General features: G+C 34.8%; 1 pseudogene; it reads right to left on the reverse strand.

Annotated features, from left to right (window-relative positions):
• Positions 1-8,998: 8,998 nt before the first annotated feature.
• Positions 8,999-11,758, reverse strand: LOC141695766 (zinc protease PQQL-like; annotated as a pseudogene).
• Positions 11,759-24,477: the final 12,719 nt, after the last annotated feature.

Raw genomic sequence — 24,477 nt, forward strand, 5'->3', positions numbered from 1 at the left:
TTGTTTTATAGGATTGGTTTGGTATTAGCAGATGTCTGCATGATTTTAGATTGTTAATTAAGAGGTAAAAAATTTGTTTTTGGCATGTATATTAACCTTTTGTGGAAAAAAATTGAGCCCAAAAAACTGACCTGTTAATGTTATTACTAACCATATTCAAGAGACAAATTAAAATAACATGTTTCTACATTAGTGACTAAATCATTTCCGAGCAGATTTGATTGGTTTTGTGTTGACGGGGCAATATACATGTGTATGCCACGTATAATGTGGGTCAATATGACACGAACGTGGAATTACTTAAGAGACCAAGTCTAGCGGTCAGAAAGTGATGGAAAATAATAATGATAAGTGACTGATGTGTCATCTACGACCAGACTTTAACCGTCTAACACTATCATCAGAATTTGGTTAGAAATGACCTCTTTTCCATCATTTTTAACAGTTTTGTCACACATAAGGTCATACCAAGGATAAATGATATTACATAGATGAATTTCCCTCTTGGCATAAACTTTTTGGTAAATCTAAGCCTAAGCCTAGACCGATATGATAACCGAGTTCATGAATTATGGTCAACAAACAGTACGAGCTGAAGGTATTTTTGTAGTGCTAAAAACTATGTCTCTACAACTAGTATGTCTAGTACTAAAGCTGATCATGATAAGCCTTTTTCTGGATATGATGTTGGTACATTTGCTACTACTGAGTCAATAACTCTTTTTGATAGCCATTGTAAGCAACCCGTGCAGCTGCTTCTGTGGATCAACCAACTGATGTTTTTACTAAGTTTTTGGCTTTTTCTTTGCTCTATCACCTTTTGTTCAAGTTAGGTTTCTCTGATTTCTTTTCGACTCCTTACTAGCAGGGGGTATTACATATCAAGCTCCTATCAAGTTGACATCTAGGGTGTCCAGCTCAGCAAGTCCAGTGCAGCATAATTACTTAGAAAGTTGTTAGATTTCATATATAGACATTATATCAAAGAGGCTGGGTTGTAAGAAACTATAAATCTATTTTTACATTTTCTCTTATATACAAGCATGTTACGAGTTTTTTACATATTAAGAGCTTTACGTCCTATCAATTGCACGCAGCGCTGACAATTTCTTATAGGAAACCTAACACAGACGTTAATGTTTAGTGTTTAGATATGAAAATTTGGTACACAAATACGAAATTACACAATGGCGAAAAACATAAATATAATTAATTTTGGGTTTAGTTTTTGATATGGGTACACAGCAGAATGAAAGTACATAAAACAAATAATATTTATAATATAACTAATATATCTTTACTTATATTAAATACAATAATGTAACTTTACTTGCAACCTCTAAATACATGTACTACTTTCCCATGTCCTAGGTACTGCATTTCTATCTTTAGTTTTAGTTCCTTTTTGGTTTCACAACATCGGTACATGAATGCAAATCATGATTGTGTTCGAGATTATATTTGACACGATTTATACACAAACACGGAATCTTAGAGTGTCTAATTATGACATACAAAATGTTTATGATTTGAAAGGCATTGACAATATAAAAAAAAATTGGTAATTTTTTTCTTTAATTTTGGTCAAAATACAAAAATATTCTCCCTATAATAGCCATAATTTTATATTATTTATTCCTTCAGCACAAAGTAACAAATCCTAACGAGCAATAATTCTCGGCGAAGGAAATATTAAAATCCAGTCTTTTAGTAATGGGTTAGGTCGTTTTCTTGTGGTAGTAATACACGAAAAAGGTTTTTACCCGGAGCACCAAAAAATTGATTCAAAGAATAGTGGCAAAGGGAAAAAGAAATATTTACACTTTCTTTTTTCTTGTTCTTGGTCAATGGAGGCCCATAAGAGTAAAAACGTTAAACAATCACAAATATAAACTAGATGCAATAAAAATAAAATATTCTCTATGATATTAATTACATACATTATTTTAGGTTGTTCACTAGTTTACTAAGTCGCGCTTTACAGTGGCATTATAAACGTTCTTTTAAATATAACAAATAAAAAAATATTTGGATTATGGTTTCATATTGGTCATTCTGAATAATAAAAGCTATAAGTTTAATCTGAACTATCTACGATTTTCTCGCCATTGGAACTCTTGATTTCAACCGAATGTCTAGTAATGTTAGAAGAAATTTGTGATAATACTGTTTAACTATCAGAGTTTGCCAATCAGTATTTGATATTAGAGTGTGACAGAGATGATGTCATCAGCATTTGCTGATCAGCTTTTATCATCAGTATGTACTCATATCAGATTTATCAAGATGGTAATCAGGACATATCAAAGGAGGAAAGATTTGCAGAGATATGTCGGTGTAGGACTTTACTTATTTGTAGCAATCAATAGATGTATATGTATTAGGATTCTTTATTCTATTGTAATACATATTCTAGATTGATTTTGTAATTGTGCAGTATATAGGCACATGTTAGGTTTACACTTTATGTGTCGAGCATTGATATATCATACACATAACCTAGTAGCTCTTAAGGATATATGTTCATCCTTTGAAAGTGTATTGTAATAAGTTTTTATCAGTTCATATAAAAACTGTTCTTTCAGTTGAATCTGTTATTTTGATTTGATTGTATTACCTGTATTCACACCCCTCTACAGTTGATTAAAGGCTTAAAAATTGGTATCAGAGCTTATTGTTGATACATAAACAGTTTAAGATCAACAAAATAATCAATATTGGCAGAAAAAGAAGCTCAAAAAATCCCCCACCTTCAACAGCCATTAATAAAATCAGCCACAACATGAGTAGATATGAGGCTATCAAGTTTCCAATCTTAAAGGTTCATGATTATCCAATCCGGAAAGTAAAGATGGTCATGTGTCCGGAAGCAACAGATCCTGAATATCTGAATAAAATTTATGATGGTCCTCACGGGCCAATGAAGCTAGCTATGGCTGTTGTCGGCCAAGAGGAAAAGATGGTTGATAAAGAGAAGAAAGACTATTCTCCTGAGGATCTTTCATCTATTACGAAAGATGCAAAAGTTAGACATATTCTGTATAACAGTCTTGATAGTGTCATGTCCAGTAGAGTCATTGGATGCAAAACTGCGAAGGAAATTTGGGACACTTTGGAGATCAAGTGTCAATGCACCATTGCTATCAAGAAGAACAGAAGGAGAATAATCATTCAGGAGTATGGTTACTTTGACTCAAAAGCTGATGAGTCATTGACTGAAATCTATGACATGTTTCCAAAACTGATGCATGACTTGTCACTGGTTGATAAAGAATATGATCTAGAAGATTCTAACTTGAATTTTTTTCTTGCACTCCCTAAAAAGTGAGACTTAAAGGTCACATATATAAGGGAAAATTATGATCTTGATGAAACATCTCTAGATGAGATCTATGGTATATTGAAGACTCATGAACTGGAGATGGAGCAAAAAAGCAAAAGAAAGGGCCTAGAGCAAGATAGGTAGCACTCAAGATTGAAGAAAAACTAAGGGAGAAAGCTGAGAGAAAAAACAATTCCAAAGGCAAGGCTATGATATCAAAGTCTGATACTGAATCATCAAACTCTGATGATGACTCACTATAAAACTGACTCAGACATTGAAAGTGATCATGGCAATGATGATGATATTCAACAAATGGTTGCTCTGCTGGTAAAAAGCTTCAAGAGGATGGTCTACAAAAACTTCAAGAATGAAAAAAGGTTTTCCAGGAAAGGCTCTAGTTCCTCAAACACTAATAAGAGGAATTACAGAAGAAACTATGATGTGAAGGAGTCAAAATCTGGGAAATTTGACAAGTCAAAGACAAAGCGCTACAACTGTGATGGAGTTGGACACTTTGCAGCTGAATGCAAGAAGCCAAAAGCTCAGAAGAAACAAGCCTTGATCACCTAGAAATAGAACTGGATGATACATCAGAATCTGATGAGGTTCTCAACTATGCCCTCATGGCAAATGCTGAAAATGAGGCTGATATTACTGAGATAAAGGTACCTCAAATTATACTTGCTTTAAAACTGATGATATCTGTGAATTAAGGCAATTTTTTTTAAAATACCGCATGTTAGTTATAGGGATAAAACACTTGAAAATACTAGAATTATAACTGAGAATTCTGACCTAAATAAAAAGAATGATCACCTAGAAGCTGAGTTAATTTTATGCTAGAAACTCAAAAAGAAAGTGATGATGCTTTGTATGCCCCTCTTCTCTGTTGAGTTCATCTCGTAAAGGGGGCTACAGTTCGCTGCGCCGAGGCCTCTACAAAATAGGAAAAGGTAAGCGAGTCCCCCCGGAACTGAGAAACTCGTAATCAGAAAGTGAGTCAAATCTTAAATCGAGCTAAGCATTAATGGTATCGATGCTAAAAATAAATAAATGGTCTCAACTCGAGTAACTCAAAATCAGGGTTCTTCCTCTTTGAATAAGCAATCCCAAGAAGGCACCAACAAACGAGTTGTTCCTCTTAAAAATAAAAATGCTAGAATCCTCAATCTTAGGCATACGGTTACCGATCCGAGCTGAACCATTTAGGTTCATTACAACTGGGAACTACTGGGCGCTGCTTCCTCAATTCACAATCCGACTTCACTATGAAAGACAAATAATTTCTTATAGAACATCATGTATAAGATATTTGAAGTAAATTCGTCGTATACGGATTTTAGGGCATTTAGCTAGCCTATATCTCCGCTCTTGCAGTAGTTGTTCTAGATTTGAAGAGAAATAACATTGGATGAGTTCTAGGTTAAATTTGCAGAGAATATTATTTTTCCAGGAGATATTTACAAGCAGTTGCTAAGTGGTATCCTATCACGGAGGCTAGTAAGTAGGCTTTTCTTATATTTGTCACTCTCCACCCAATATATCCTCCAACGGAGTAAGAGAAGTCACCCGGGCTATGAGCTATTTCGTCATTTTCTTGCCGGAGTTCGCTACCCATTCAAAGTATGCTTAGGCAGTTCTTTCGTTGAGCACAACAAAATTAAGAGGAATTTGTATCATTTCAAATCCCTATTCTTATCGAAGAGAAGGAACACGAAGATTCTGCTTGTGAGCGTAATGGTATAAGCCCGCCTGACTGTGAGACCGATTGGTCGAACAGAGACGAAGATTGGTCAACTTTCGCATGAAAGAAGGTTAAAAAACAACTTTCGCATGAATGGTATAAGCCAATCTTAAGAGTGCTCCCTCACTTTATATTATGGAAAAGGTGCATAAATTCTATTTTTCCCTATTCTCAATAATAAGATGTTGCGCCCCTATCAGTGTGAATTGATAAATCCAATTTAGGGAATCGAAAATGAGGAGTTATATGCAAGTATTTCTAACTAGCCCATAGAAGACATTAGTTATACTTGCTAAGACACCTAGGTAGTATTAACAATAAGAGCAATAAGCAACATTCACTCGCTCATCAGCATACGGGCCCCTCTGGTTTCCTTGCTAGATTAGAAGCCAAACAAGTTGTTTTAACTTCACTTAGGCCACAAGAGCTCTTCGTAAGTTGGGTACTTTTTTTGGCTTCAATAGGGGGTTATCGCTGAAGTAAGCGACTGTGAATGGACTGACACCGCCTGGTCTGGAGAGCACAGATTAGGAAATTCGATCCAGGCACGCGCAAAAGAGACGCCACCGGAAAGGATGAAAAGAGACAAGATGCTGGTGGTAAAAGAAAGGAAGAAGATAAATTAAGTTTGTATTCCGTGAGTGATAGATAGCTTCCTGACGGGGTAAGGGGGATATGACTAGGAAGCTGCCTTTTCTTGTCAGCCCAATGAAGATAGCATGAATAGTTGGAGTTGGTGCTTCTCCGTTCGAAAGTAGGAACAACTTCCATAACAAACGGTGAAAGCAACTCTCGTAGTTTTTAGGATTAACATACAGAAAAAGGACCCATGTAACAAGGTTACTACATCGCAGATGGTTCAGCAACACCCGATGCCAAAAATTATTGAGAACTACAACGGGGTTAAAATGCATTTTATTCTTTGTATTCAATATCGATCTTACGAAACCCCCACTCCCAGTGCCTGTAGACACCTTCCTGTGACCGTTTATTGGTTTCGGATGCAGCGGGATAGGGCTTTGGATATTCGTATGCCATCGGGTTATTTGAAGATGGCATTGGTTTCAGCTTGACTACTTTCTTCGTTGGTTTCCTTTTAGTTAAAAGGGCTCAAAGTGCCTTAGGCTAGCAAGGGAAATGGATTTAGGAAAGAAGGATCCCATGTCCCATATGAAACAAAGACCAGGCTTTATCATTTTTTTTTGAAGTTAAGGGAGGTCCTCTTTTTTGTTAGTTAGTTCATAGTCCATTGGATGGTTGGTGCAAGGCTAGTAATTGGAACACTGAAGAAGCGGGGGCCCGCGATAGCTGCCGAATCTTCTACTAGTACATGGACCACTGTGTGGATCGATGGGCACTGCCATAGTTGACCCAATTTCAACTCTTTCTTCTAGATGAGATGGGCGGGTTCAGTCTGATTTTAAAATGCCGTTGACTTCGACCTTTAGCGATTCGCCCCTGAACCTAGAAAAACCCTATGATGCCTTCAATTTCAGAAAATAGGTTTTTTTTATACTTTCCTCCTCCCTTTTCTGCTCACTCGTAGGGGGCCGAAGCCCCACAAGATTGTGTCCAGAATCTGGTAATCTAAGCATTGCATCTTCTGGTCAGCTCGTATTAACCTTGGGATTTCAGCAGAAAATGCGAAGGTTGCTTAAAGTCGGTCGGCCAATAGGTGAAAGAGATTCAACTAGTTTAGTTCTGAATCACCCTCCGTGGACGAACCTTGCGGTTCGCGAAGCATCTGGCTTACCGGTAATCTCCCATTCCCGTTGTCGAGAGACTTTCATTACTATAGCATGCTAGAAACGGGGAGTTGAGGTGGTTTCCCAGACTCTTTCATAGAATTCCAACAATTTCTCCCGCTCCTCAAAAGCCCACATGAACGAGGTTGATTCTTAAACTCTTCCCACTGAATATGATAAAGCCTATAAAATAAAGAGCTACTATCATTTCTTTATTATAGATTGAGATCTTCTTCGGTTTCTCTACTTCATCATCATCGATGAAAGAAAAAATTGAAGGCAATGTTCCAGGATCGCCTGGCACTACAAGAAAAAAGTCCATAAACATCGGATTTTGGCCGATGTCCATGTTGTTTGGCAACCAATGTTGATGTCGGTGATGTCTATTCTAGACATCGGCCATAACCCGATGTCTTTACTTGCTTAGACATTGTTTCTGGTAAAAAAAATGATGTCCATGCATTGTTTTTTTACACCTATTACAACAGATTAAACATATTACGAGCTATGTTTTTTTTCACATAGACATCGAGTATTTTCATTTAGGTGATGTAAAATCAGATATTAAACATCGATTTCTTTAGTGAAAGGTGATATCTATATCGACACATAGACATCAGTTTTATCCCAAACAAAGTGTTGTCTATGTTTAATTTAGACTTGAACATGTTAGTCTTTGACATCAATTATTCATCTAAAAGCGATGTACATTAACTTTTTTGAATTAGTTTTTCTTCTTTAAAAGTGATGTCTATATTGTCACATAAACATCAGTTTTATCCCCAATAAAGTGATGTCTATTTTCAATTTATACTTGAACATGGCAGTCTTTGACATCAGTTTTTTATCTAAAAGCATGTACATTAACTTTTTTTGACATCAGTTTTTGTTCTTTAAAAGTGATGTACAATTGCTTTTGTAACTAAGATATATCAAATATATGGAACTTGCACTCAAGTAAACTAAAGAAATAATAGATTTGAATACATGCTTAAATACATAGTCTGATCCTTTATCATCATCAAAATAAACTGCATCTTATATTGAAAATATACTAGTTTGTTTTCTGCTATTCCCATCAATTCATCATCTATATATTTTGGTGAAGCATCTACATTCTCACGAAGACTTGATCCAAGTTCCCGCTGTGTTTTAGAGTTTTGTCCACCAGTTGACTTCTGCAACACGTCTAAATAGATGCATGTTCCATCTAATTCTTGGCGAAAAAGATTTAAAGGTGGCCTGTAAAATAGTGAAGTACGATGCTCAAGGTTTTTATGGAGTATACCCAAAGTCAAAGCAGGGACAGAGAAAACATATTTATAGTTTATACCTCTCAGCAGAAATGTGGTGCATTCGCGATCTGAGATTAGTATATGAATTATAAGATGCAGCAAACTCTAAGATAGAGAACAATATATCCATGACACTGATCTTTTGTGCGGTCTTTAGCATGGCCCAGTATTTTTTCTGCAAATTTAAGAGCTGATTTAAAAAACTGTACTCTCAGTTTTTCTTTCGATGTTATACTTTCCCCAAGATGAAACTATTAAAACTAGTGCTCTCTCATTGTTCTAGCTTATTAGAGTATAAATATGTAGATAAGAGTAAGTACATGTAGTTACAGACTCTTCATTTTGTATATTGACCTCCATGGAATCTACAACATCAGAGAGCTAGGAAATAAGATGGTATTAGAAAGTACACAAGAAGCTTTGATGCAGGACAAAAAATAAAGGTAATAAAATAAGAAGGATAGCTAGTAAAATTGTTGTGCAACTAATTCTAGAAATATTGTTTGGGTGAATTCATATCAGAGAAAATTTAGACTATACGACCTATTACTCAGCTACAACGAAAAGAACATATATGATGCGACCAAACACAATAAAAATCAAAGTTAAGAATTTACCTTTCTCACAGAGAGAAGCAACTATTAAGCACTGCATATCTATTGAACTCCGTTCATTTATATCCCGTCCATTTTTTATAATTTGGAGAGAGTAGATATATGACATCAGATTGAAAGGATAATATAGGAGAGCTGGGCAACAATTTAATTATTTAAAGTTTGCAACTGGTAAAATATTATCACATCAGTAGTGCGGTGCATAGGACTACTTCATGAGCTGATATATTTATCCAAGTCGAATTGGCCAAAACGTGTAGAATTAGTTTTTCACACTAAACTAGAGTGAAATTATAGGGAATAATTATGGATATATAGAAGAAAACACTAAACATCAATATGTACTCATGGGGTAATATAGTTTTGTGCAACTGCGCTTCATACTTGACAGCAATGACAGGTTCATCATGAAGAAAATGCTGGCAAAGAAAAGGTTGAGTAGGAAGGTCAAACTTGACAACAACAAAGAAAACATTAGACAAAGGCAGAGAATTAATATACTTGCAAATACTCATCTCGCAAGCTGGTTGACTGCATCTGATCCCGCTCCAAATAGGCATATTCGATTTCTGACAATAACAACGCCCGAGCAATAACTATTTCACGCTTAGAAAACCCATGTAGCTGAACCCTTGCAACCTAAAAGATAAGAAATCAGTAGAAGAAATATAAGAAAGACTTAACAGTTTTATAAAAATGCACACCTCAGTAAGCATTGATTCCAAGGCCTCTATAGTTCCTTTCTCTTTGCAAGACGAAGTCATTATATAGGCCTTACTTGGTCGAACGAGGACATCAGCGGAAGCCGAGCATGAAAAATATGGTAGATCCTTCTTGCGAGATATCTTAAAGAATCTTTGGTTCAAAGCATGAAAGAACATGCACTCTACAAGTAATTCCCTGTAATCCCTTACAGTCCTCAGCTCCAGCACAGGCATCTTACAGCTTACCATCACTGCAGACTATTCAAGGCCAATTAAAGATAGGAACTGTCTGACTTATTGCATGGAAAGGATCATCCAACATGAAAATACATGGTTAAAAAGAAGTATAGTTAAAAATGATGCACAACAAACTAACCCCGGCAGCTTCAGATTCTAACAAACATGAATATCGTGGCTCTTCGTGTGATGGAACCAGAAAGTGTGGTATAGGAGGAGGATCAGATGCTGAAATTTTATTCCCGAAATACATCTTTATAAGCTCAACAACAATCTGTTATATCGATTATGACGAGCGAGGGAAGAGAGAATTAGATAATTAAAAAATAAAACTCAGCATTATTAGTCACCGTGTTTCAAAGGATTATACTGTATTATTAAGCTAGCTGACATGATTGGATTTGACACAATTCATTCCAAATACACACACAGATTCTTTCCAGGCTTAATTTGACCAACGGGAGATTTTTTTCACTCCGGTGAGAACATATATATTAAATACACGTCTGTTATGAAATATCAAAGTATGCGATAAATAGCCAGATTTGAAATCTAGACCTATGTATCAGCGAAATCTCCAATTGCTACAACAACCATATTTTTCGGATGATACCATTTCCTGTAGAACTGTTTCACAGTCCCAGGAGACACAGTTCGGATCACCTTTTCCAGTCCAATGGGTAAACGCTCGGCATACTGCAACCATTGATGAGCATATATGATGTATTCATATAGATATAGATGTATTGTTCCCAAAATCATGCTCACAATAAATTACAACTGTACCCTAATTCAAACAGGAAACACCAAACTTATATTAAAAGTACTACGATAAAAAGAATTGATCACCTTACTTTCAATTCTTAGGCTAATAGTGAGCATGCCAATGCAAAAGCACAGATAAGGTTCGTTCACAAATAAAAAGGAGCACATAACGAACTTGTACAATACAATGAGGATCACATACATATAAGCTTAAACTGACATACTAAAAAATCAGGATTACTGAGCACGTCGATCAGGATCTGTTTTCTAATTAAGCTAAGAGAATGTTCGACAAGTGCTAGATAATAGCTAAAAATATTTGGAATTACAAGTACCAACAACTAGACCTTTGAACCTTCCATCATGAGCGCCCAATCTGCCTCCTGCATCCTTCCATTAACATTTCTAGTACCTCTATACTCTTCCAGAACTGCTCCTCTTTCTTTCTCCAAATCATCTGATGATACCCGAATCTGTACTAGGCATAAGGTTGAACCTATAAAGATATATGATAAAATCTTAAATTATATAAAAAACCAAAACGTCACTATTACCTCTGAACTGAATTCAGCCAGTATAGATATAGCCTGAGGTAAAACTTCAGGCTTGTCAACTGGAACAAACAGTTCATAAACAGTTTCATCAAAAGATGTCACTGCATTTTGACAAGCCCCAAATTCTGCACCAACACTTTCAAGAAACTTTATAATATCATGATTCATGTACTTGTTAGTCGCACTGAAAGCAAGATGCTCAACAATGTGCGCAACTCCGCGCTCTTCCTCCTCTTCCAACACTGAGCTGCCATATAAACTTGTCCAATTATAAAAACAACCCAAATAAACTGTGTATGCAGGAACTATAACAAACAAGTAAACACTTTTCACTGCAACTCCCTTGATTATACCCAAGATTTCATCTACAATCAAAGTACCTTAAATATAAATCAAAGATTACCTCAAATAATAGTTGTATCATATAGAAAAACAAAATTAAAAAATTAATTAATGAAAGATAAATCCAAGTAAACGAAAATAACATGCTAATTATTACCTAAACCATATTCCTTATAACCAACAAAGAGTATTAAAATTAAAAACCCCTATTTAAAAAATTAGGGTTTCGATTTTAAAAATCCCCAATTTAAGAAATTAGGGTTTTGATTTTAAAAAACTTAACTGTTAAAGCAGAGAAGACCATAATAGTATTCATGTAAAGGAGATACCAAGAGATTGTTAGCAGACCGGTGAAGGTGATTGTGATGGTGAACCCATCAGACCTGGTGGAGATGGTGGTTACTAAAACAGCAGAGCTGGTGGCGGTGGCCATTAGAGTAGCGAAGGTTGTAGTGGTGAGAGACGAGTGAGAAAGAGAGAGAGAGAGAGAGAGGGAGAGAGAGAGAGAGATTCAGTGGGGGTTGAGAGACGAGAGAGAGATTTGGGAGAGATTTACTTCTTCTTTTTTTGTTTTTAGTTTCTCTGGACAGGGGGAATAATTGGCAATCAAACGAGGGAAAGTTTTGTAAAATTTCACTAAGGGGGGAAATAAATTGAAGTGGCCGGCGCTGATTTATTTTAGAGAACTTTAGACATCGGTTGTTAAATAATCGATGTCTTCAAATAAAAAAGACATCAGAAAAATACGGGGTGATGTTATTACCTCTTTTAACATTAGTGGCATCCACAACCGATGTCTAATGTGTGATGTCTATTCAACTTTTTCTTGTAGTGTGGAGACGACGGGAGATCCATTTCTGGTTTATCAGCCCCCTGCTTCTCGCACTTCTCCCACCCTCTTCTACTGACTTTCTAGCACTTCTTTTGCTGCTGATCTCACATCAAGAGGAGCTCCTTCTTGTTCGGGGTCATCCTTACCCTACTGCAAGAAAAAGCACTTTCCGGAAAGACCACATATTTGTTCATTTACCGGGTTCGACACGAAATCATAAATAAGCTCTACTAAGGATTGCCAAACATTTGGTAGTGAGTTTCCTCCTCCGTTTTTAGTAACAAAATGAAACAAAACAGCCATTTAACACACGATTGAGACCTTTTAGAATGTAGCGATTGCGGATTCGAAGCCAAAAAGTGGTTCACCCGTTTAATTCTCTTGGCGAATAATATTCGCTTCGTGGGAACAACAAAAAACACCAGATCATTTCGGTCTACACATGGCTAGGCACTTTGGTCATTGGTTTCTCGATTAAAACTCTCTGACGTCGAAGATCTATTACATCTACAACCCTAAGGGTTTAGTATGGACCAAGTGTAATGGCAGATTTGGGTGGAGTCTCACTCTATAGTTAGAGGCCTTCCTTGAAAGCCCCTTTGCTCATCAGTAAATTGCATACAATAAGTCAAGAGCTCTTCCGCACATTTAATTGGTTTCACCCGAAGCATCGGACCAATGATCACCCATGACTTCTGTGTACCTCTAGTGCCACAAATGTAATAACCCCAATTTTTTGGATTTTTTTTAAAACTCTGATGAATATTAACTTTTGCTGATGATGTTGATTAAGGAAAATTATCAGGCCATATCATAGAGGAGTACTGTTATGGAAATTATGAGATCATATTAGTATTCCATAAAGTAAATGAGTGTATGTAGATGTCGTCAGAATTCGAATCCGGACACTTTTATTTTTCCCGAAAATCCACAAGATACCGAAAGAATTAAGTATAAGGTAACATTATTACATGGATTCAAATTCAAGGATTATAGGAGAGGATCATTAAGGAATATAAAATATTAAGAAAGGTTTAGGGAAGTTCAAGTAATGAGATCCCGAATATGATCCCTTAAAAAATTAACGAGAACGAGAGTAAAGTGAACTGTAAAACAAATAAGCGACCAAGAGACAAGCTTGTACAAGAAGCCAAGGATTATGACATCATCAAACCACAAGATAAAGACATGTGGCATGGAAGTGACATAGGGATGATGAGATAAGCGAGGTTAAAGAGATATTTTGTGTGGATGAATTCTAGCCAAGCAAAGTAACCATGATTAAAGCCAAGGTTAAAAGTAACCAAACCTTAAACACCACATATTATCAAAACACAAATCAAGAAGCATTTTACTTCTTCTTCTCCTTCATTTGCTTCGGCCTTTCTTCTTAAAGCAAGGAGGAATTTTTCAAAACTCAAGCTACACACCTTCAAAAATTAAGAGGTTTATCTCATTGGATTCCATAATTCATAACTTAGATGAGCCATAAGTTTGAGCTCAAGATTTCATGTTTATCTAAGATAATAAATTCATCAAAGTTCTTTATAAATAGTATCTTCAAGAACTAACTTTGTGTTTTCTTGATTGTTTGTGAGATCCAAGCTTGTTTAAGGATTGATCAAGGTCATAAGGCTCCCTAGCAACTTAGTTCACTCCAAGAAAGGTATAATCTCTCGAACCTAAGCTTTGAATTTGATTTTTAATGAGTTTTTGGATTATTTGGTGAAATTAACGTTAGATTCATGTTTGTATAAGTTAGATCCATGTTTGTATAAATATGATCCATGTGTATTTGTTAGTTTTGGTGGTTTAAAGATGATTATAAATGGATCAATGATTAGTACTTAACTGACTGGTTTATTTGGTTGTATCTTGACTTGATTAGTATTCATAAGATAGATTTGGTGTTATGATGGTTGGACGGTGATTTAGTGAAGTTTGGTAGATGATTGGATTGGTAAGAAATTTGGAAATCACGTAAACATAACCGTCATAACGCCCGTTTGCATATAAACTGTTTGTGCATGACTTTCAGACTAGAGAACTCACTGACCGAACTGTAACTTTTACATGTTTATCTAGATCGTATCGTAAGCTTTTTTTTTGGTATGTGGCTCGCTTAGATCCGATGTACGGTTTAGGAGAAATGACCATTTTAAGTTTTGGTATTTCGTGAACGAACATTTACCCCTCGCTTAAATTTGAAACCTTGTTTAAAGCCCTTAAAAGACTAATTGGATTAGGAAACAATTATTTAAGGTGGATTAGGCAGTTGGTAAAGTACTCGTGAAAGAGTCGCTTTAAAATATTTAATAGTTATTTTTATAAAAATGGTGGAGCCGAGGGTACTCGATCGACTAATGAAATTCGTTAAGCGCAGAAGCGAACGTTAGAGTCTAAGGGGATAAAGTCTAGTTTCGTAAGAGACCGTGGTTTAATTCTGGATTATATGTTGTTTATAGGTTACCGGACTCGCATCAGACCTATTACCACCCCGGTTTCCAAGGCAAGTTTTCTACCCGTTATATAGTTGTTGTGATGTACATATATTGATGCATTATTTTGAGATAAGTGCATGGTTGTTATTAGCAAGTCTTGCAATATATTGGAGCATGTTGATATGATATATATATATATATGCATGCTTGTCTTATAATCTTGATATTTCATTGTCGATTCAATTGTTATAAACTGCATAGTACCCATGCTAGAGATGGGCATTATTTGCGTATACCCTTAGTATATGGGACCCAAAGTTGAACATTTTCCTAAAACCGAGAGGCGAGGTTCCCGAGTATATTTTATATAGTCTTATATAACTATTAATCGAAAAAGGTATATTTGATAGTTTTGAATAATAATCAAACATATTTTCAATTATTCAAATAAAGATCTTACTTTCTTATAAGTATATCTTTTGTTATTTATTATTCGTTTGAAGTATAAGTTTTAAAACTTCTACTTCATTTATTTTTATAAAGATTATCCTTTATGAGAATATTATTTAAATAATAATATTCAGATATTTTCTAACATGTTGGGACTAATTTATTTTATTAAATCATCATTACTCCAAACATTCTTAAAAAAAAATTTGAGTCTTCAAAATGATTTTAAAAAGTTAGAGCGGATCCCAAAACTCATTTTCAAATTTAAAATCTTCCTTTTCAAGGGGATTTAAATAATCGCTCAAAACCTAAGGAATCCGGCTCCGTGGTGTATTTTTGGTGCAACGAAGTTGCTAATTTGATAAAAGAGTTTGATTACTTGCCCAACATTCGGGAAGTAAGCCCAATCAAAATGCGTCGGCATAAGCGACATGGGCTCAGTGGGAGTTCATCAAGGTGTAAGTGGCTGAGTGGTAGTCCATTAAAGCGTAAGTGGCTGAGTGGCAGTCCAACTTAAGGTCCTAATACGGTCAGGGTGATGACTAGTGGGGAATTTATCCATCTACTATTAGAAAATGTGACTTGAATGATATTTTTGCCTGATCAGCAAGATATCAGGTTTATGCCAAAGTTTCTTCTTTCCAAAATTCTTGGGAATGACAACTCTGCTTATACTTTTCATAGCAGAAGAGTGTGTGAGATATATATATATATATATAGGTGTATATATATATTTGGACTTAATGAAGTATCTCGTAACTTCATTTCTTTTATATGGTATCTCAAAGATTGATTCCATTCAAGTCTTATCTTGTAGTCTCATCTATGTGATGAACTTTTGGCACTTATTATATCTTAAACGGTGGTAGTTCAAGCAGTATTCGGAAAAGATATAAGTATATTGGAGTATCTTGTAACTTCATCTTTTCAACTTATATCTAGTTAATGATTATCTTATGCATGACAAAGATTTTCAGAAAAATGTTGAGACAAGATTAGATATATGAGATCACCTTGCAACGATATTTTTATACAGTTATAAACTGGAACTCTGTGTATATTATGCATGGAAGAGGATTTCCAAGATTTTGAAAAGTATATATACATATATACTGAATATTTTGTGACTTGGTCGCGTTAAGATATCAAACTTGGTACATTTTTGCTTGACCAAGACTTTCATGAGTACTATGAGAAGGCTTATATATTGTTAATTACTATACATGTTATTTTGGTGGGCTTTTTGCTCACCCTTTCTTTATTCTTTCATCACACAACAACAGCTAGACAAGATGATTAAGACCAAGCTCCCAATTCGCGAGCAGACAGGAAATGTTCTGCAGTTTTCTGTAGGCGTTGATGCCGCTGTAGCTGAGGTAGGAAATACCAATAGGATAGGTTTTCAACTTTTGATGTACCAGACTTATGTATATTTATGAATTGTAATAATGGAAAAGGAAATGTAAATTTATTCAGAAACCCTTTTGAGGTGTAATGGCTTATAATTGTGGAATAAAATGACTTGTGTTATTTTTGATATTCATCTCTGAGACTATAACTTGTGGTGTGTGTGTGTATATTGTGGGGTCATAGTACGCAGTAGTTGGTTGTTTATTAAGATTAAGTGTTATTAAGGGAAATGGAACTTGTGACAACTCAGATCCCCGACCCCGGATTTGGGGGTGTTACAACAAAGGCTTTTGGCGGTCTTATTGGCCACGCGTCGGGCCCATTCACTTGCTTATATTAGAGGTTGTAACTTGTAGATACATAGTTCCCCCATAACTATAAATAATATTGGCTTCGGAAACGAGCTTGCTCTCTCAAAAGAATTGGCAGTGGGTTCAATAACATAGAGAAGATTGAAATCCTATACAGCGTGATTCCGTTCTTATGAGGTCTAATTATAATAAAAGAACTTCACTAACTTGAACAACAACCTTAAGGTGGGGAAAAGCATGGAGCACGCGGGCTCAGCTCTCGCTCTCCTCCCATCCGCGAAGCTGAGGCATCATTCGTCTAATCGGGAGAAAAAAAAGGAAAAAAGCGTTATTGTTGTGCTTCCCTTCCCAGTCACCATTCCGATAGGGACAATGGGAAACAAGGATGTAAGGCGGAGCGAATCCGGAAAGATTACTTCAGTTCGGATTATTTTCTGTAACTCAGGAACATGAAAGGAAAAATTATTAGAAAATCATGCTTACCTATAAAAGGAATTAGATAAAGAAAGAAAAGTAATTAAGCTTCTGACTAATTTAGGAAAAACAACTCAAGATTTAATAGAAAGTGGCTATCAGGGATCATGATTAGGTTATGCTAATAAATCTAATTCTGATAAATTAAATGAAAAAGAAAGTGAGAAAATTAAATCAATAAATACTTATAAAAAGGTAAAACTGAACAAGTCTCAGTTAAGACCTATTAAGTTTAATTTAAGTGCTGATGTTGTTAAGTCGTAAATGAAAAAGTGTCAACATCCGCTTCTAAGTCAAACTTAAAAACTGATAAGAGTGAACAAGTTCACATCAATACAGTATATATAGGTTTAATGACTCAGAAATAGCTTACGCAAAAGCTGAAGGAAGTTAAAATGGGAAACAAGGAGAAACATCCTAGAAAGAACAAAAATGGAAAGGTAGGTGCTAATAAGAAGAATAAATACAAACCAATTCCTAATGCACCTAGAAAGGCGTGTTTAAATTGTGGTAGTACTAATCATCTTGATGTTGCTTGAAGGAAAAATAAAGGAATAAATAGTGTTCCTCTTAAATCAGAGTTTAGGAAAAGAATAGTTAGATATAAACCACAAAATCTATGTTTTCATTGTGGTAGTGTTTGACATTAAATTTACACATGTAAAGAGTATCACAGTTTGTATTATGATTATTATGAACTGAAACCCTCACTAGTACAAAAAGTGTAACAACCCAAATTTTTGACATCGGTAAAGCCCTTTATGAATAGTAACCTTGCGGTTTAATAAAAAAATTTGCGACCACACCATATACGAGTTTTTAATTTAAGATTTCGAGTTGATATTGTGATTATACGTACCAAATGAGTGTATGTAAATGCTATTAGTTCTCGAAGAAAACGAACTTTGAAAAATGACCGTATCTATGAACCATCAAGGATTACGAGAATCATAATATAATTTCAAATTTAAAATCCTACAAATTCAAATCCAAGTACGATACTTCAAAACGTAAAGAACCTATAAGAAAGGATTTACACCACGAACCGTTTACGAAAGTTTATTACGAAAACGAATAAGTGGCCAAGCGAACGTGTAAAGAATAAATAAACGTATCAAACCAAGCTAACTATGTAATCTAATTAGATTAAGAAACTAAGCATGGTTAAGTAGCCAAATAGTAACCTAACTAAATAGGAATGATAACCTGAAAGCTAGCAAATAGTAACCAAGTACCTAAACTAAGTAGTATAGCTTGGAAACTAGGATGGCTAACAAATATTTCTATTGATTTAGTAGTACTAGGTTATATACAACATCATGTATCAAAATCTTTCACAAGAAGCATCCAAGAAAATCACAAAAACTCTCTCTCTCTCTGCAAAACACAATGCTGATTTCAAGAACACCGTAGGAAGAAAAATCCATATCTCGTGTTCTACTCATTCAAAAATCACCAAATATTTACCAAACCTCTTTCATATCATCATTAAGTCACGCCTATCAATGAAGTTTTTAATTCTATAAAAATGTTTGAAGTTGAGGGTGAATACTAACTCCGAAAATCACTAACTTGTTTTCTTGATTTTTCATGGAAGTTTAATGCTCCTAAAGCTATAACAAGGCTTCATCAAGGATATTAGGACTTTATTAAGTATTAAAAAGCTTCAAGGAAGGTATAAACATTCATCCAAACTTTGTTTAAGTTTTAAGTTTCAAGAAACTTTAGGATCTTAGTTGTAAACCTAGGTTTGGTACTTGATTTGTTATTTTCTTGATGTTTAGTTAGTTAGTATTAAGGTTGATAATTGTTACCTCAAGAACAGGATGTTCTTGAGAGGAGTTAGTGTTGATATGATGGTATGGTGATTGTTGATGGTTGCATAATGATTTAGAACGTAAACGAAACTCGAATCATAATTGTAACCTCGTTAAAATGAACAAATCACAATTTAAGTTATCTGCAGAAGTTCCAGAATTTATAAAATGTAGTTTCTTGAAAAGTAAGACTTTATTTTTATAGAAAACTTTATGAGGATCGTTTTGGCGCTTGAATCGCTTGATATCAATTTACGGATCAAAAGTTATGACCGTTTTAGTAAAACAATTTGCGCGACAAAAACTGCTACAAAATACGAACTTTGTAAATAGAAATGACCTACTTAAAAAAATTTAAAAATCAAAAATTTTAAAAGAGAGTAATAAACAGAGTTTATTAACTTCCATAAAAATTTCAAATAAAAATATGGATAGTTAGATTTTATAAAAATGTCGGAGCCGAGGTCGTGCGGATTACGAACATAGAAAACAACCCCCTGTTAGAAACTGCTTCTTCGGGATTTTAACCCTCTTCCCATAAAACCATTTTCAAATATTGTGTTCTAAATTTTGTCTAGATCGTGCATGTGAAAATGGTGCGTCAATTGAGTTAACAGTTTGAGAGAAATCAACGTTTTAGTGAAAACGGTATGAATAGTAAAACTCCATAGTTGATCAAACCTTTAAAATGCTTTTCACCTATTTAAATTCATTTTATCAAAATAAAACTTTTATGATAAATATTAAAAGCACTCAAGCAGCTCCTTGAGGTGGTTTTGTATTAAAATATTAATTTTTCCATTTATTAAAAAATGGTAGAGTGCGAGTCGCATAATAGTAACATTCGGTAAAGTCAATTCTAGAAGACCACTTTGACCGTCCGTTTCGACCAATGATTGACACTTATTTCGAGGCGGTGGAATATTGAAAAATATGAAGTATTGTACTTATTATAAATATAAGTCGGTGATGGGATTAGAAATACTGATTAAGATTATGATATTTGTTGATTACAAAACCCGGAACGAGAGGAAGTCGGAAAACGTATCTTGGACTCCAGGCAAGTTTTCAAACCCTACCTTTTAAACTGTTGTGTTGTGTTTTGTTATTCCCAGTGGACTAACAATGAGATTTACAGAAGGGGGTTGAATGTAAATCTCAAAACTTTTTCAAGTTTTGAGCAGTTTCTAAGGCTAAGTGTTTTTGAGAGCAAGTGTGTGTGAATTGCTTGAAGCTAATGCAGACAGATATATATTCAAACACAAATGTAAAGAACACAGAGAACTTAAAAACTTTTCTGGTGGATTTGTTGTTCCACCAGAGATGTGTTATTTCAGAAAATCTGTGATTCAAAGAATTAAATCACAGCTGCTTCCTAGTACAAACTAGATGATTTTCTCTCTGGATTTTTCTAAACAGCTCTGGAAAATTCTTATCTAATTACTAGCTGCTACTTGGTTTATATATCACCAAGTCTACAAGTGAAGACAAAACTGTAAAATACAATTAAAAAGGCTCTTCACATGTTTCTTCTTCATTTCTCTATCCAATGCAATTTAGGCTTAGCTGTTGATCTTTGAATACTTCCTTGCTTGCACCAGAATGGAAATGCTGCATTTTCTTGATTCCTCCTAGAGGCTTCCACATTCCAGTTTGTCTCTGTCAACCCATGTGCCTCTGTCAGCTTATGAATTGTCACTATCAACTGCTAATGAACTAAGCATCCGTTGAAGCTTTCATCCGTTGATGCCTTATCCGTTGAGGCTTTATCCGTTGAAGCTTTATCCGTTGATGCATTATCAGTTGAAGTCTTTATCCGTTGAAGCATTTATCCATTGATGGATATTATCCGTTGAAGCATTAGAGACATCCATTGAAGCTTTGTTTCTTATCCGTTGAAGGTCTTCAATATCAGTTGATAATTCTTCACTTATACAAAATTACAAGGCATGAAATATTTACAATTAGCCCTCATATTTGCATATCCACTAGTAGTCAACATGACTGATACTTTCCTACAACATCTAAGAATTACAACTTGAATCCAGAGAATGAAATGTGCTACAATACTAAACTTATTGCTAAGTGAAGCTACTCCTTCAACGGATAGCCAAGATGGTCTTATCCGTTGAGACTACAAACACTAAATTTCTACTTAAGTGTTTTGTTTAACTTATCATCAAACTAATACACATATTCCTAACAATCTCCCTCTATTTATGTCTACTAGAATTGTAGGCATAAATTTGGGTTTAGCTTGATGATAACAAAACACTTGACAAATATATTAACTGTAATAAAGCAGAAATTCAAAAGTGCTGCAAAAAAGTGTATGCTGAGATGGAATTGTAGAATTACATTGTTTCCAAGGGTGCTCCTCTAGCCTGAGCAGATTAATTTATTTTCCTTTGATCCCTTGTTTTCTTTCCTAGCCTCCTGTCATTCTCCCCTATTTGAAGTTGAAGTTGTCTGTAGAACTCACCTTCATCTTCTTCATTGATGTCCAACTTAGATTGCATAACCTTGAGAGTTTCATTACTGGCAATCTTGAGCTGATCTTCAAGTCTGAAAAATCTTCTGACTCCTTTGTTGTCTTTGAACTCCATCAAATAATAAGGTGATTTGTGAACTGTAATTCCTCTTTCTTGAATGAGTAATGTTCTAGGCAAGGCATTGGGCTCCCACCAAGTTTTCCTTATGTTGGCAATCTTGTTGAGAATCTCAGTCTTGGCAGTCCTGGTAAAGCCATAATCCCTTTGTATGGATGAGTAGACTCTAACCAAGGTAGAGTAGCCTTCATTCAGAATCCTGTAGAGAGGCCAAGTTCTTTCCCCACTTCCTTTGTATTTGAACACTAGTCTTTCTGGCAGCTGTCTGTAGGCAGCTATTCCCCTTACTTCTGAAAGGAATATGTCCTAAGTCCAATCATGTATTAGGATTTAGGAATAACTTCCTATGTAATCTGTTTTGATTTCATTGATATTAATGAAAGACTTGTTTTGTTTTTATCACGGGCTCTATCTATTTAAGTGTTTAAATAAGATATACCATAGTTTAGAGTAAAGCTTTTTATGGATTATGATGAGATCATAATAGTGAGACCTAAAAGATGATAACTCTAAACTTAAATAGTTCCTGGTCGTAGGATTACTAACTGGTAATTAATAATCCACAGAGATCGGTACATACTATGCTTGCTTCATTATGAAGGATGTCTGTTCTCATAGACATTTGTGTGGTGACACTATAGCTAGTATGTAGGTGCTTATTATGGAATAAGTTTACTGAACATGACTCGCACAGCTGAACAACTGATGGAGTTCACTCACGTGTCAGCAGTTGTTCATATAGTGATAGTTATACAAGTATCCTTAGACTTGAGGTCATCATAGTCATCTTGTGTACACTGAACTATGCTTTGGTTTAGTTCTTAGTCTCCAGGGACAATTATTAGGGCTCTACTGGGTATAGGAATTTGTACAGGAAGATAGTGTATGATCAATAAAGGATCTACCCCTTCCAGTGAAGGAAGCGAATGTTCAAGGCTGATCCACTTATGCTAGTTCAGGAATCTCTGGCCAGAGTGAATGAAATTAGAAAGGAGTTTCTAATTTGCATAGAACTACGCATAGTAAATGGTAAGCAAGTGATTAAATTAGATAGGCTTGACACGAGATCCATGCCTTGTATTTAATCGGGACATTGTAGGGTAGAAGGAGTTTATTGTACGGTAACTATTCACTGAATAGGTTCTTGGTATTCTAAGCAGTGAATTCATATTATCCGGATAGTCGCGATATGCTGAGAAGTATCCCTCATGATGTAGAATAAATGTGATTAATTAATTAATCATATTTAATAAATTAGAGAATTTATATAAATAATGATAAAATAGTTTTATTATTATTTATTTCTACTATCGGCTTAATATTGAACCTACAGGGTCACACTATAAAAAGAGAAAGATTTAATGGTGAAGGAATTAATTAATAATGGCTAATAATTATTTATTTGTAAAATAAATAATTAATTGGCAAATTTAATAATTGATTAAATAAGATTTAATTGATTATAAATTAATTAAGAAAAGTTCTTAATATTATTAATTAAAGGATTTAATTTTTGGAAATTAAATCAAGAGAGAGAATTATTTCTAAAGTGTTTAGAAAAAGGATTAATAATTAAAAGGTGTTTTAATTATTAATGAGAATAATAAATGGGATAATAATAATAATATTTATGGGAAAATTTCAGCTGAAAATTTTGCCTATAAATACACTATTATAGACCCTATTTTTATTCGAACCCAAGAACCCCAAAAACCCAAAAAGTTTGGAAAACCCAATTCTCTCCACCTCCTTCCTCCTCCTTAACATCGTTTTTTTGGTGGATACCGGTGGAGTTCTTCACAGTTGAGGAGCAACTGCTAAGGATCTCTGATCGTTGTCTCCGAATTATTTTAAAGGTTAGATTCGATCCCTCGAATTTTTAGTCATGATCTGTATGCTTTTATTTGGATTTTATATGTGCGAAAGTGTTTTGCCATGCCTGCGCTACGATTAAAATCCAACATTGGTATCAGAGCATAGGTTGTATGCATATAGATCTGTGGTAAAAATTTCAGAATTTTATGTGCTTGTATGAATTAATTATGATTTTTACAAGTTATATCATGGATTAATTTTGTCTGATGAGAAATCATTTCTCGAAATAATTTTGAAGGTTGATCTGGGTTCTACAAGTGTTGTAGATCGTCTGGGTATTTTTTTCATAATTTTATGATGTATAGATTTTTTATTATGAATTTTTGAAGTTGTTTTAATTAAAATTCGTAATTAAATAAGTATATATATATAAATTGTAAGTAAGTATATATATATATTATACTTCTGCTATTAGTACATCTGCTGTGCTGTTGTCTGTGTTGTTCTGCACGGAAGAAGACAGAGAAGTACGGTGCACGCTGATCGAGAAAAGGCGGCGGCGGCGGCTGCTGTAAAAGAAAAAAAAATAAAAATAAAGGGGTGTCGCGCATTCCGGGAATGCGTTACACACATGTGGCGCATTCACGGAATGCGTTATACCTTTTAATTGGTTAAAAGGGTTGTAACGCATCACCGGAATGCGTTAAATGGCTTGTAACGCGTTCCTGTAATGCGTTACAACCCGACTGTCCATATTAAAATTGATTTTCTGGGAGTTTCGTAACTCCGTTTGAGGCGTGCAATATACCGTTGGATTCGTTTTTCCGAGACGGATCTAATGGAGTGATCAATTTTAGTTTATATAAAAGTTTTGAACTGTTTATATTTCCGAAAGTGTTTTAAAGCTGTTTTTAACTATTTTAACTGCTTTTAAATGCTTCATGTGATACATAGAGATGTATAATGCTTAGACTAATGTGCTAGATGATATAA

Source organism: Apium graveolens, chromosome 11, assembly GCF_009905375.1.
Source record: "Apium graveolens cultivar Ventura chromosome 11, ASM990537v1, whole genome shotgun sequence".
Lineage (NCBI taxonomy): Eukaryota > Viridiplantae > Streptophyta > Magnoliopsida > Apiales > Apiaceae > Apium > Apium graveolens.